This window comes from Bos javanicus, chromosome X, assembly GCF_032452875.1.
Source record: "Bos javanicus breed banteng chromosome X, ARS-OSU_banteng_1.0, whole genome shotgun sequence".
Classification (NCBI taxonomy): Eukaryota; Metazoa; Chordata; class Mammalia; order Artiodactyla; family Bovidae; genus Bos; species Bos javanicus.
In genome coordinates this window covers 61,892,291-61,906,058 of record NC_083897.1, presented here as the reverse complement: position 1 = coordinate 61,906,058, position 13,768 = coordinate 61,892,291, and the positions used below count along the sequence as shown (strand labels likewise).

General features: G+C 39.6%; 1 protein-coding gene across 6 annotated transcripts in view; it reads left to right on the top strand.

The window, feature by feature from the left end:
• Positions 1-13,768, top strand: part of DCX (doublecortin) — a 398,761-nt gene that overhangs the window by 60,473 nt on the left and 324,520 nt on the right. The gene's annotated exons all lie outside the window — the stretch shown is intronic.

Genomic DNA, 13,768 nt, shown 5'->3' with positions numbered 1-13,768 from the left:
TACATCCCTAGTACTTCTTTATCTTTTATCTGAAAGTTTGTATTTTTTGACCTTTGGGATTAAGATCCAATTCCCTCTACCTTCACCCCCCTGCTTCTAGTAACTACAAATCTCATTTATTTTTCTGTGAATTGTTTTGTCTGACTTTGAAGTGTAATTGACCTACAACAAGATATTAGTTCCTGTCATACAATATAGTGATTTAGTATTTCTATACATTTCAAAATGATCATCACAGTAAGTCTAGTTACCATTATGATGGACTTTTTGTATCCAAATATATTCACTGAAATGTTTGTTCTTAAAGACTAGAAAACTTGGGCCAAAACAGAAGGAAAGAATTCCTTGCATATTTCCCCAGTGACACTTCATATGCTTTAAGCTTAAAATTTGTGGGGGAATCTTACTTTGTTCTTAAACATAAATAAGTTTATATGCTAATAAATCAAGCAAATTCATGTTTTTATCTGCATTCTGGTAATTCAGGCAAGATCAAACCTTTCTCTTCCTTCAGATTTTGAGAAATATTTGGCTGTGCAGAGCTGTTCAGATTGTTGTGGACTGAGGAGGCTATATAGATTATCTTTTCTATAAATTTGATGTTGTTGTAGTTAAGGAGAAAGAGAAAGCAAGAGCCTTGATAGGAAAGTATAGGTGAGGAAAGATTTGGGATAGAAAGAAAGCAGACAGTGGAGAGGAGATTGAACATTTATTGAGCAACAGCTGATGGAGTTAGGTCCTGAAAAATTCAAGAAGATAGTAACTTTGAAAAGAAGAAGAAGCATCCCTTTCTCTGAAACAGGAGGGAAAGATCAGCTCTGACAGATACTGTAGATTGACTCATTCAACACCCTCCCAACTAAAATCTTTATTTCTCATCCTTGGAGCTAGGATTCTGCATGTAATAAGAACTGGAAGAAGGAAGTGATCAATGAGTGGCAATCGCCACATGCAGGAATATTGGATTTCGGGCAAATACACTGGCAAATGCATTTCATTTTTCTGGGATTAGCCATGGAGGCAGCTGTCTAGAAATTATGGAAGCAGCAGCATAGTTCTGGGGCTTGGATTAATAGCAGCTCCCTTACTAATCCAGTTACCTGGTGGCTCAATGGTAAAGAAGCCGCCTGCCAATGCAGGAGAGATGGATTTGATCCCTGGGTTGGGAAGATCCCCTGGAGAAGGAAATGGCAACCCACTCCAGTATTCGTGCCTGGAGAATCCCATGGACAGAGGAGCGTGGCAGGCCAAAGTCTATGGGGTTGCAAGAGTTGGACACAACTGAGCAACTAAACAGCAACAACAATAGTTAGGTGTAGGGAGTTGTTTCTAGAAATCTAGTCTACAGTTTGCTCCTTCAGGTCTCACAGTGATTCTGAGGATCATCTAATAGCCCTTAATAAATTCAGCTGAGTTTAGTTATTAAATTAACTAGAGTGAAGTCATTTATCTATTTATAAGAATCCTTACCTATACAGTAATTGGTATCAGAATGGTGCTGCAGTATCTAAAATGTGTTATTGGCTGAATTGAGTCAGTGGGGAAATAAATGCACTCATTTCAATATGGAAAGCTTGTGACTGTAGTCAAGCTTTTGCTTGCTCTACCTTTCAGTATAAACCAAATATCAACCAAAGCTCTAGGATTAAGAAAAATGGTAGGAAGTCTTGGAAGTTGCCGTGTACTGGCTTCTTCTTGTGGTTTTTAGAAAAGCTCCATAAGAAAGTGATGAATTCAAGGTGCAAAAATGGAAAGAAAAGTAAATGTACTAAGAGAGGTACTTTTAGTCTCTGGCCTGCAATTGAAGTTTACTAGTGCTGCTCCTGCTGTTAAGTCATTTTAGTCGTGTCCGACTCTGTGTGACCCCATAGATGGCAGTCCACCAGGCTCCCCCATCCCTGGGATTCTCCAGGCAAGAATACTGGAGTGGGTTGCCATTTCCTTCTCCAATGCATGAAAGTGAAAAGTCAAAGTGAAGTCGCTCAATCGTGTCCAACTCCTAGTGACCCCATGGACTGCAGCCTACCAGGCTCCTCTGTCCATGGGATTTTCCAGGCAAGAGTACTGGAGTGGGGTGCCATTACCGAGCTTCCTGTAATTTGGAGCCCTGCAAGGTTGAAAAAACTGAAGGCTTCTGTACGCCAAAGGAAGCCATCGACAGTGGTGAGCACAAAGCTGCGGCATTAGTGGTAAATAAGACTGATACTCTGCTGGACAAATTCTCTGATCAAATTAATAGTGTTTTATTCTCAACAAAATTTATTATTTCATATGTCTGGAAGGTAGAGGCCATTAAATTAAAGGAGAAGAGGAAAATGGATAGAGTGCAAAGATAAGCAGCTAAAAGCCCCAGATTCTCAGGTTTAAAAAGTTTATCTAGACCAGTGCTCCTCCCAAGTGTGGTCCACTGACTGGCTCTCGGTTAATGAATTTTTGGCACTGGTCTGAGAGGAAATAAGAACCTTGAACAGAATGTAAATCAGCTTTGACACTAAGATCACTGTATAGTTCAGCTGGCTTTTAAAAAATATTTTTTAATTGGAGGATACAATATTGTGTTGGTTTCTGTCATATATCAACATGAATCAGCTATAAGTATACATATGTCCTCTCTCTCTTTGAACCTCCCTCCCACCTTCCACCCCTCTAGGTTATCAGAGAGCACCAGGTTTGAGCTCTGTGTGTCAAGCAGCAAATTCCCACCAGCTATCTATTTTATATAGGGTAATGTACATGTTTCAATGCTACTCTCTCCATTCATCCCACCCTCTCCTGCCCCTGCTGTGTCCACAAGTTTGTTCTCTATGTCTGTGTCTCTATTGCTGCCCTGAAAATAGGTTCATTAGTATCATCTTTCTGGATTCTATATACATGCATTAATATATGGTATTTGTTTTTCTCTTTCTGACTTACTTCACTCTGTATAATAGGCTCAGCTGACTTTTTAATGACAAGATTTCCTCAGTGAATGGGGCAGGGTGCTAATTTACATTCTGGTATAAACATCTTACCTTGTCACAGTCTGGAACTTTGAGTATAACTAGTCTAGGAAAGATCCTTGGCTGAGGTGATTCACATATAAATTGGTTAGAAATAAATACGGTAGAAATCTACTAAGTTTTGAGGAATATATTGCCCCCCAAAATCCCAAACCTGACTGGAATAGTTTGTGGTTGTTAAACCCCACAACAATCCCCAGGGTCTTGAACCTGTACCAATAAGAAACAAGGTCCCAAAGCCATGTGGCTTCCAGAAAGGACATCCTTGACAAAGCCCAGCTCAGATGTAACCAGAAGGATAATGGACAAGGAAGAGCTATGAGAAGCAGGGTCAAGGAAAATGGAGGGCAATGGACAAGAGAACTCCTCCAGGACAATTTCAAAGATTTCAAGGGCTGGCAGGTGACTAACCAAAAAATTTATTTCACTGCTGAATTTATTCTACTTCTCTGTTCCTGTTCAGAATGACAATAATTGTTAGGATTTAGAGTTTTGCACTTCTTTTTCTGATTGGAATTTTTGCTTTGATATCCTCTGCCATATGCAAATATGATGGAGAGGACTTCACATAACCCAATTAGATGAGATTACTACCTCTCTTGGGAGGTGAATGAGTGTGTTGCATAATGGGAAGAAGGATGTATACAGATGTTTGGAAGTTAGAGTTAACTAGAGAACAGAATATAAGTTCCTTACCCAATATCCATTTTTTTAAACTAACGGAGCCCAAACTTTTGAGCAGTATTTCCCAGCCTCCCTGGCATATACGCATGACTATATTTCATACTTTGGGTCAAAGGTATAAGGAGAAACTGTTCATTACAACTTCTGAGGATGATTCTTAAAGTGGTGGGTGAGCTGACATTACAGCCATACCCTAAGGATGGTGGTGAGTCATGCCAGTCCTGGACTGCCCACTTCTAGACTTCTTCATGAGGAAAAAAATAATAAACCTCCAATTTGTTTGAGCCACTATTTTCCACTTTCTGTAGAGGAAAACAATAGAGTGGGAAAGACTAGATATCTCTTCAAGAAAGTTAGAGATACCAAGGGAATATTTCATCCAAAGATGGGGTCAGTACAGGACAGAAGTGGTATGGACCTAACAGAAGTAGAGGGATTACGAAGAGGTGCAAGAATACACAGAACTATACAAAAAAGGTCTTCATGACCCAGATAACTACAATGGTGTAATCACTCACCAAGAGCCAGATATCCTGGAGTGTGAAGTCAAGTGGGCCTTAGGAAGCATTACTATGAACAAAGCTAGTGGAGGTGATGGAATTCCAGCTGAGCTATTTCAAATCGTAAAAGATGATGCCACAAAAGTGTTGCACTCAATATGCCAACAAATTTGAAAAACTCAGCAGTGGCCACAAGACTGGAAAAGGTCAGTTTTCATTCCAATCCCAAAGAAAGGCAATGCCATAGAATGTTCAAATTACTGCACAATTGTACTCATCTCACAGGCTAGCAAAGTAATGCTCAAAATTCTCCAAGTAAGGCTCCAACAGTACGTGAACCAAGAACTTCCAAGTGTTTAAGCTGGATTTAGAAAAAGCAGAGGAACCAGAGATCAAATTGGTGAACATCCATTGGATCATAGAAAAAGCAAGAGAATTCCAGTAAAACATCTGCTTCTGCTTCATTGACTATGCTAAAGCCTTTGACTGTGGATCACAACAAGCTGTGGAAAATTCTTAAAGAGATGGGAATACCAGACCACCTTACCTGCCTCCTGAGATATCTGTATGCAGGTCAAGAAGCAGCAGTTAGAAACAGACATGGGACAACAGACTGGTTTCAAATTGGGAAAGGAGTACGTCAAGGCTGTATATTGTCACTGTGCTTATTTAACTTATATGCAGAGTACATCATGTGAAATGCCAGGCTGCATGAAGCACAAGCTGGAATCAAGATTGCCGGGAGAAATATCAATAGCCTCAGATATGCAGATGACACCACCTTTTGGCAGAAAGCAAAGAAAAACTAAACAGCCTCCTGATGAAAGTGAAAGAGGAGAGTGAAAAAGCTGGATTAAAACTCAGCATTCAAAAACTAAGACCATGGCATCCAGTCCCATCACTTCATGGCAAATAGATGGGGAAATAATGAAAACAGTAACAGACTATATTTTCTTGGGCTCCAAAATCACTGCAGGTGATGAGTTCAGCCATGAAATTAAAAGATGCTTGCTCCTTGGAAGAGAAGCTATGACAAACCTAGACAACATATTAACAAGCAGAGACATTACTTTACTGACAAATGTCCATAGTCAAAACTATGGTTTTTCCAGTAGTCATATATGGATGTGAGAGTTGGACCAGAAAGAAAGCTGAGCATTGCAGAATTGATGCTTTTGGCTATGGTGTTGAAGAAGACTCTTGAGGGTCCCCTGGACAGCAAGGAGATCAAACCAGTCAATCCTAAAGGAAATCAGTCCTGAATATCCATTGCAAGGACTGATGCTGAAGCTGAAACTCCAATACTTTGGCCACCTGATGTGAAGAACTGACTCATTGGAAAAGACCCTGATGCTGGGAAAGATTGAAGGCAGGGGAGAAAGGGACAACAGAGGGTGAGATGGTTGGATGGCATCACCAACTCAATGGACATGAGTTTGGGTAAACTCCAAGAGCTGGTGATGGCCAGGGAGGCCTGGTGTGCTGCAATCCATGGTGCTGCAAAGAGTCAGACACAACTAAGCGACTGAACTGAACTGAACCGAATGATCTGTGTTCACTAATTACTCAGCGAAATAGAAATCCAAGTCTATGTGTTGAAAATTGTATTGTTTGCATCAGTTCAATAAGATTTTCATTGAATGCCTAGTGTGTGCTTGGTACTAATGTTCATTGAGAGTAACTTTTGCTGCCCCACTTCCATGCAGCTAACATATACATACACAAATTCCCACATATGCATACACTTTTATGTTTTCCATTGTGTTTGAGTGAATGTCTGTGAAATGATTTCTCTCTTTATTCAAATAAAAGGTTCTTATTGTTGTTTAGTCACTAAATCCTGTCCAACTCTTTTGTGACCTCATGGGATGACCCAGACAAGAATACTGGAGTGGGTCCATTTCCTTCTCCAGGGGATTTTCCTGACCTAGAGATTGAATGAATCTGTGTCTCCTGCATTGATTGGTGGATTCTTTACCACTGAGCCACCTGGGAAGCTGGGTGATATTATACCACCCCCCAAATGATTATTATCTGGTATGGACTCCTCTGAGACCAGAGCCATACAAAAGGGCAGTTCCCAAGAGTGTTTGGCTGTACTTAACCAGGAATGACTGTGGCAGTCAGTTAATGAGAACATATCCTGAGGTCTAGCCAAAAAGGTTAGATCCTGGGTAATTATTCTGAGCAACGTGAGACAGGAGAGAGGAGGAAAGCAGGGATCCAGGAGACAAAGTGGGCAGTTGCTGAAGGAACAGTAACACCAAGGTACCTAAGAAATTATAGGAACTAGAGTTAGTAAGAGGCTACAAGTATCAAGGTGAGCATCAGACAACATAACTAGCTGGAGTGGAGTTTGGTGTGTGGTTGATAGGGTGGTTCAGGAACACAACTTGAAGAAATAGGAATGTAGATTCAAGCCCTTTTTATGAATGTTTTGCTTCTCCTACCAACAGGGGTGAGTCTTAAAGAAACAGACTACAACCACATACAGTAGTATTTTATTGAAAATGAGTATCATGGCAGAATGCATTGCCTATACTTTGTTTTTAACTCCATGACCTTATAGAGTTAGAGCTAGGGTTAGGTTATGGTAGAACAGCACTTGAAATTCTCTGCACAGTTCATGTTCTGATGCAAGATGCTCTGGGAAGCTCTGAAGAAGCTTTGAACTACCCCTCACAAAATTCACGTGGCTTTCATTTCTATGTTTTGTAAGCTTCTCTCTTCCCTGGTGACTCAGACGGTAAAGAATCTGCCTGCAATGCAGGAGACCCGGGTTTGATTCCTGGATTGGCAAGATCCCCTGGAGAAGGAAATGGCAACCCACTCAAGTAGTCTTGCCTGGAGAATCCCATGGACAGAGAAGACTGGCTGGCTACAGTCCATAGAGTTGCAATGAGTTGGACGCAACTGAGCGACTAACACACAAGGCTTTAAAATGTTAAAATAGCTATTGCAACACCAAGTGATGGTGGCTATTCCATAGACAATACCATTTTAGGTGCCTTATAGGTAAAGTCTTTCAAAATGAAGAATAAGGTAATTTCAATTACAGTTTAAGATAGCTTACAAAGAAGTTAGTAGTGAGTACTTGCACTTCAGCCACATGCCACTTGGCTAGCTGCAGTTGGGAGCAAGAAGGGAAACAAAATGTAATTAGAAAAAGACTCCTATTTTCTCCCTTACTGGATACCCTTAAAACTATAACCTGTCAACCTCTAATACACATTTTTTACCTAGATACCTTTGTCTCTCTCTTAATAGGGAATTGGCTCATGTTAATAATAATACTAAAAATAATAGCAACAAATACTTATACACAGCAAACACCATTTTGCTTAATCCTCAAAACTATTAATATCCCTATTTTACAGATGAAGAAACTGAGTGACAGAGAGGTTAGGACTCTTAACCAGAGTCATATGGCTAATAACTGGTAGAGCTGGGATTATGAATTCAAGCAGACAGACAGGTTCCAACGTATATTCTCTTAACCACACTTCTAAGAGGAAATGCAGTCAGAAGAAATACATGATGGAGAAAAGCAAAACAAACACTTGATAAAATAATGGTCTAAAGTCTGAAATAGATTCAGACTGCATTAAAATAGAGTTCAGATGAAATTTAGCAAAAGAGAGCAAGATTACAGATTCTTTGGAGGAAAAAAGAAAGCCTAGACAAAGAGCAGACCAGGATCAGTGCACTGACTGAAGGAACTCAGTATGCATTGTCTCTTAAAGTGAACAAGACTGAACTTTGTGTCTGTTCTATTGATCTGTAACTGTCTAAATGTTCTACAGCTATAGTTTACTCATTGGCACTTCATTAATGTATATATGTGGATTCTAGAAAAATGGTACACACGAGCTTATTTGCAAAGCAGAAATAGAGACACAGATGTAGAAGACAAACTTATGGATAGCAAGGGGAAAATGAGGGTGGGATGAATTGGGAAATGCTCAACATCTCTAATCATCAAGGAAATGCAAATCAAAACCAAAATGAGCTATCTCCTCACACCTGTCAGAAAGGCTATCATCAAAGAAACAAATAACAAATGCCAAGAAAAAGGAACCCTTATACACTGTTGGTGGGGATGGAAATTGGTGATTGGTGTAGCCATAACTAAGTTGTATATTTTTTACCACAATAAAAGACATGTTGATTGTGACATACTGATTTGATTTTGTGATTATTAATCAGAAGCTACTGCTGAAAATGAGAAAACAGTATTACGGCTTTAAACTTAATTGTTACTTACTCATCGTGTGCCCTCATTCTTAATCACTAACCCAGACATCCATCTGTTATATAAGCAAAGAATCAGGAAGCTACAGCCAAGCTCAAGGAAGCTTTTGAATATCTTCTGTACAGATTAAATAGCCTGATATAGCTTAATAATATTTAGATTAAATGCAATAAATAATTTTTAAGTGTGGGCTGAGGGAAGAAGGGTAAGGCACTTATATTGAAAGACCAAAATGGAGGTGTTTTTTGGTTTATTTAGACCTTGGAGTTGATACTGCATAATCAGTTCTGACAATGCCCTCCACCCAAAGGTTACTGCGAACATACTTGAAATTGGTTTTATTGCTTCTTGCAGGGAGAGAGAATGAATGTCACGGGGGACCCATGGGGAACGTCATTAAAAGAGTCTAGAAAGGACTTAGTATATAGGAAATAGGTTCATGTTAGGTGATTTGGGCTTTCCTGGTGGCTCAGAGAGTAAAGAATCTGCCTGCAATGCAGGAGTCCTGGGTTTGATCCCTGGGTTGGGAAGATCCCCTGGAGAAGGGAATGTCAACCCACTCCAGTATTCTGTCCTGGAGAATCCCATGGACAGAGGAGCCTGACAGTCCATAGTGTCTCAGAGTCAGACATGACTGAGCGACTAACATTTTAGGTGATTTGGGGAAGGATTCAAGGAAGAGGTCTTTCCACTGCATATTAATGCTGTCAGGAAGCAGAGGTAATTTCATGATTGGATATCTCAATAAATCTTACATAGAAGAAGGGAAGACTAGCCTGAGGGTAAATCTATAAATGGTAGAGAAGCAGTAGTCACTAATATTAGCTCAAAGTGGGAAATAATTATTTTCATATCTCAGACCAAGTTTACATTTAGTGTATATTCAAACATGGTTACATAGTGGTCTTTTTATTTTTTGATATTGATACATTGTATTTGCGGAGTGGCCTTATTTTGATGTTCATGATCTGTAAGTGTTTACATTCAATAGGAGAAAGCAAGATCTAGTTGTGAAAGTCAGGCTAGCTCCTGAATGTCAGAGCCTGATTTTCTCTTTCTCAGAAATTTTATCTACTCCTACCCCACTTTCTCTGTTTGCTTGTTGAGATCTTGCAATACAATCAGACAGCTTCTAACATTATTGTTATGAGAGGGAGTGGAAGAGAAACTATCATTTATTGAGTACATATCTTAGGCACTGTTGTATATATAGTGGTATAAAATATCATTTAAAAATGATATATAACCCTGAGGCAGACAGAGTCTACATTTTATAAAGAAAGAAACTAGGGCTCAAAGAGAATATATAACTTGTTCAAGCTGGTAAATAGAGACTCCAAAACCTTGTGTACTTTCTGCCTATTCTTTATGTCTGTACATTTATTTAGGAAAATATTATATTCAGAATTGAAACTTGGAGAAGTAATAATTCCCTGAATTCACAGTTTTATTGACTATTTTTAAGTTAGATTATATATGTCAGATGGCAGAACCTATATAGGAAGCACATGATATTATAGTTCCGTTCCACCAGGCACTGCAAATACCCAGAGGGAATACAGCAGGAAAAAAATTGAAGTATTTGAGGCCATCTTATGGATTCTCTTCCCTAAAAGAAATTTAGGAACTGGCCATTTAGAAGAAGTGTTTCCTCGAAGTGAGCATCTAGGAATAAGGATCAGTTCCATTTTAGTTCCTACAGCTTCTGCCACTTGGTGAAGACATGCAAGCTCAGCCTTGCTCATCTCTAGGAGCCATCTGACTATCAGGCAGGGGGAAACATTAAGAAACCTGGACTCACAGCTCAGTCACTCAGCAAGTCAGCCTTCCTACCAGTCCCTTTCTGACCTAATAGTCTAATCTAATAAATGAGCTCTTACCTAGTTTCTTAGGAATACATTTCTATTTTATAATCCAGTTCCAGTAACTAAATCCTCCTCATAAGAAGTCCTCACATTAGTTCTCGTTTCTGTAACACTGGATTGTGAACAAAGAATGTCTCCCGCCATTTCAGTAAGCCAAGGATGTTGCAGCTATACAGCCATCAGCTACTAGAGCCACCAACCAGTGCACCCTGAGGGGATTTCAGGATGAAGAAAGACAGGATACTGGCCCTAGATAGTGAAGGTGCATATCAAAGGAATAATTTCAGTAAGCCCAGACTCTTGCATCTTCCCAGACATAGAAAGGGCTTTCCTGGTAGCCCAGCTGGTAAAGAATCTGCTTGCAGTGCAGGAGACCCTGTTTCAATTCCTGGGTCAGGAAGATCCCCTGGAGAAGGGATAGGATACCCACTCCAGTACTCTTGGGCTTTCCTGGTGGCTCAGATGGTAAAGAATCCACCTGCAACACAGGAGACCCAGGTTTGATCCCTGGGTTGGGAAGATCCCCTGGAGGAGGGATATTGTCAAGGCTGTATATTGTCACTTTGCTTATTTAACTTATATGTAGAGTACATCATGCAAAATGCCAGGCTGCATGAAGCACAAGCTGGAATCAAGATTGCAGGGAGAAATATCAATAACTTCAGATATACAGAAGACACCACCCTTATGGCAGAAAGCAAAGAGGAACTAAGGGGCCTCTTGATGGGGGTGAAAGAGGAGAGTGAAAAAACTGGCTTAAAACTCAACATTCAAAAAGCTAAGGTCATGGCATCTGGTCCCATCCCTTCATGGCAAATAGATGGGGAAACAATGGAAACAGTGACAGACTTTATTTTCCTGGGATCCAAAATCACTGCAGATGGTGACTGGAGCCATGAAATTAAAAGATTCTTGATCCTTGGAAGTAAAGCTATGACCAACCTAGACAGCATATTAAAAAGCAGAGACATTACTTTACTGACAAAGGTCCATCTAGTCAAAGCTATGGTTTTTGCAGTAGTCATGTATTGATGTGAGAGTTGGACTGTAAAGAAAGCTGAGCACTGAAGAATTGATGCTTTTGAAATGTGGTATTGGAGAAGACAACGAGAGTTCCTTAGACAGCAAGGAGATCAAGCCAGTCAATCCTAAAGGAAATCAGTCCTGGGTATTCATTGGAAGGATTGATGCTGAAGCTGAAGCTCCAATATTTTGGCCACCTGATGTGAAGAACTGACTAATTTGAAAAGACCCTGATGCTGGGAGAGATTGAAGGCAGGAAGAGAAGGGAACAAAGAGGATGAGATGGTTTGATGGCATCACCAACTCAATGGACATGAGTTTGAGCAAGCTCTGGGAGTTGGTGATGGACAGGGAAGCCTGGTATGCTGCAGTCCACTGGGTCACGAAGAGTTGGACACAACTGAACGACTGAACTGAACTGATACATAGAAAAGCACTATAATCATTAACTGAGATGTCTGTTTCTGTGATTAACAGTAATCTTTTAATGTTCAACTACATGTTATTTTTTGTTGTATGTTTGTTTTTGTTTTTCCCCAGCACAAACTCCTATATATACTGGCTCCTCTCTTACCTCTTTGGAACAGTCCCTCAGAGGCTTATCCCAGGCTTAAGTCCTCAGTAAGTCTACCAAATAAAAACATAATTCTCTACTTTTAGGCTATGTATTTTCTTTCCCAGCCAAGAGGATTACTTTGTTAAAAGACAAATGCAAATGTCTTAACTTTGTTTGATACTTCTAAATCTCCCTTCAACAGGATTGTACTACTTTTGTAGGTGAAGAAAGAATAAAGTTTTGACAGGCATATTCCTCTTTTCATATTTAGTTAAATTACTTCCAAGATTTACATATAACATGACTGATCACCCTGTTTATGGACTTCTCTAAATATTCAAACCTGAGAGTTCAAATCTTAGAATCAGATAGGCTTAGTTTGAACCCCAACTCTTCTGTTAAACTCCCTTAGCCAAAACACTTAACCTCACTGAACCTCAGATTCCTCATCCAAAAACTGGAGATAATAATATTTTATCTCAGAAGGTTGTTGGGAGAGCAAGATGCTGTATTTAAGGCCAAGCAAAGTACCAGAAGCAAGTGTTCATGAAGTGGTAATTTATTTTTAAATTTCAGGAAAAATTCACATAAGATGACCTATTTTGAAGTGTACCACTTGGGCTCCCTTGGTGGCTCAGTGGTAAAGAATCTGCCTGCCAACACAGAAGACATGAGTTCAATTCCTGATCCAGGAAGATCCCACATGCCACAGAGCAACTAGGCCTGTGCCACAACTACTGAGCCTGTGCTCTAGAGTCTATGAGCCACAACTATTGAGCCCACGTGCCACAACTGCTGAAGCCCACACACCCTAGAGCCCATGCTTCACAACGAGAGAAGCCACTGCAATGAGAATCCCACACACCACAACTAGAGCGTAGGCCCTGCTCATCAAAACAAGAGAAAAGCCTGTGCATCAACAAAGACCCAGCACAGCCAAAATTAAAAAAAATAATAATAAACTGTACAATTCAATAATATTTAGTACATTCAGTGTTGTGCAGCCATCACCTCTATCTAATCCCAACTCATTTTCATTGTGTCCAAGAGAGATCCAGTGTAGCAGCGCCTTTATATCTCAAAAAATGTTTTGCCCACTATTGTTGGTAAGGCAAAAGGCATCACAGTGAGGACATTAAGATCACAATCTATGCTGATTAAGTACAACACCCCATTCATTTTGATCTCTTGTGTGATGGTATCTGTAAAAATTCAGCAAACCTAGCCTACTTGCTTTAAGGGTTACTTTCAGGATTTTTCATCTTACAAGGTCAGCATGCAGGGGGTTTGTATGGCTCAGTTGCCCTTTCCATCTGCCATCATACCATGAAGCTTTATTTAAGCACATTACTCAGCTAGGTTCTGTGCCAACTTCTTGTAACACAATTTATCATTGACTCAGACTAAGTATTTGCTAATTCACTTAGAATTAATTGTGTACTTTAATCTTTTCATTGAATTGGTTCCCATATCTGTAGCTTTTATAACCACAAGTACTAGCTGCATACTGATTAAAAATTTCCCATCAGTTGTATATGAGATATGACTATAAATTTCCTTTTTAATTTTTCTTATATGACTCATAAACTGGCTTAGAAGCAATTTTGAAAAGGACTAAAAGGTTTGCAAGCAATAGAGGTGTCCATGGAATAAATGTTACTTTTCTGTTAGGCTACTCAGATGTATATACATTCTGATTTGTTAAAATGGTTTTGTTATATTACAGTCCCAATTAATAGTCTCCATTTCAACAATGCTTTAGAATACTCATTTTTTATGAGAAATTTCAGCACCTTTTCTGATTTCAGACTATAAGATATAAGCTTTTTTACGTAAGCTTTTTTTTAAATGGTTTTTGATGATGCAGTCATGTATTGCAGTGAGTAAAA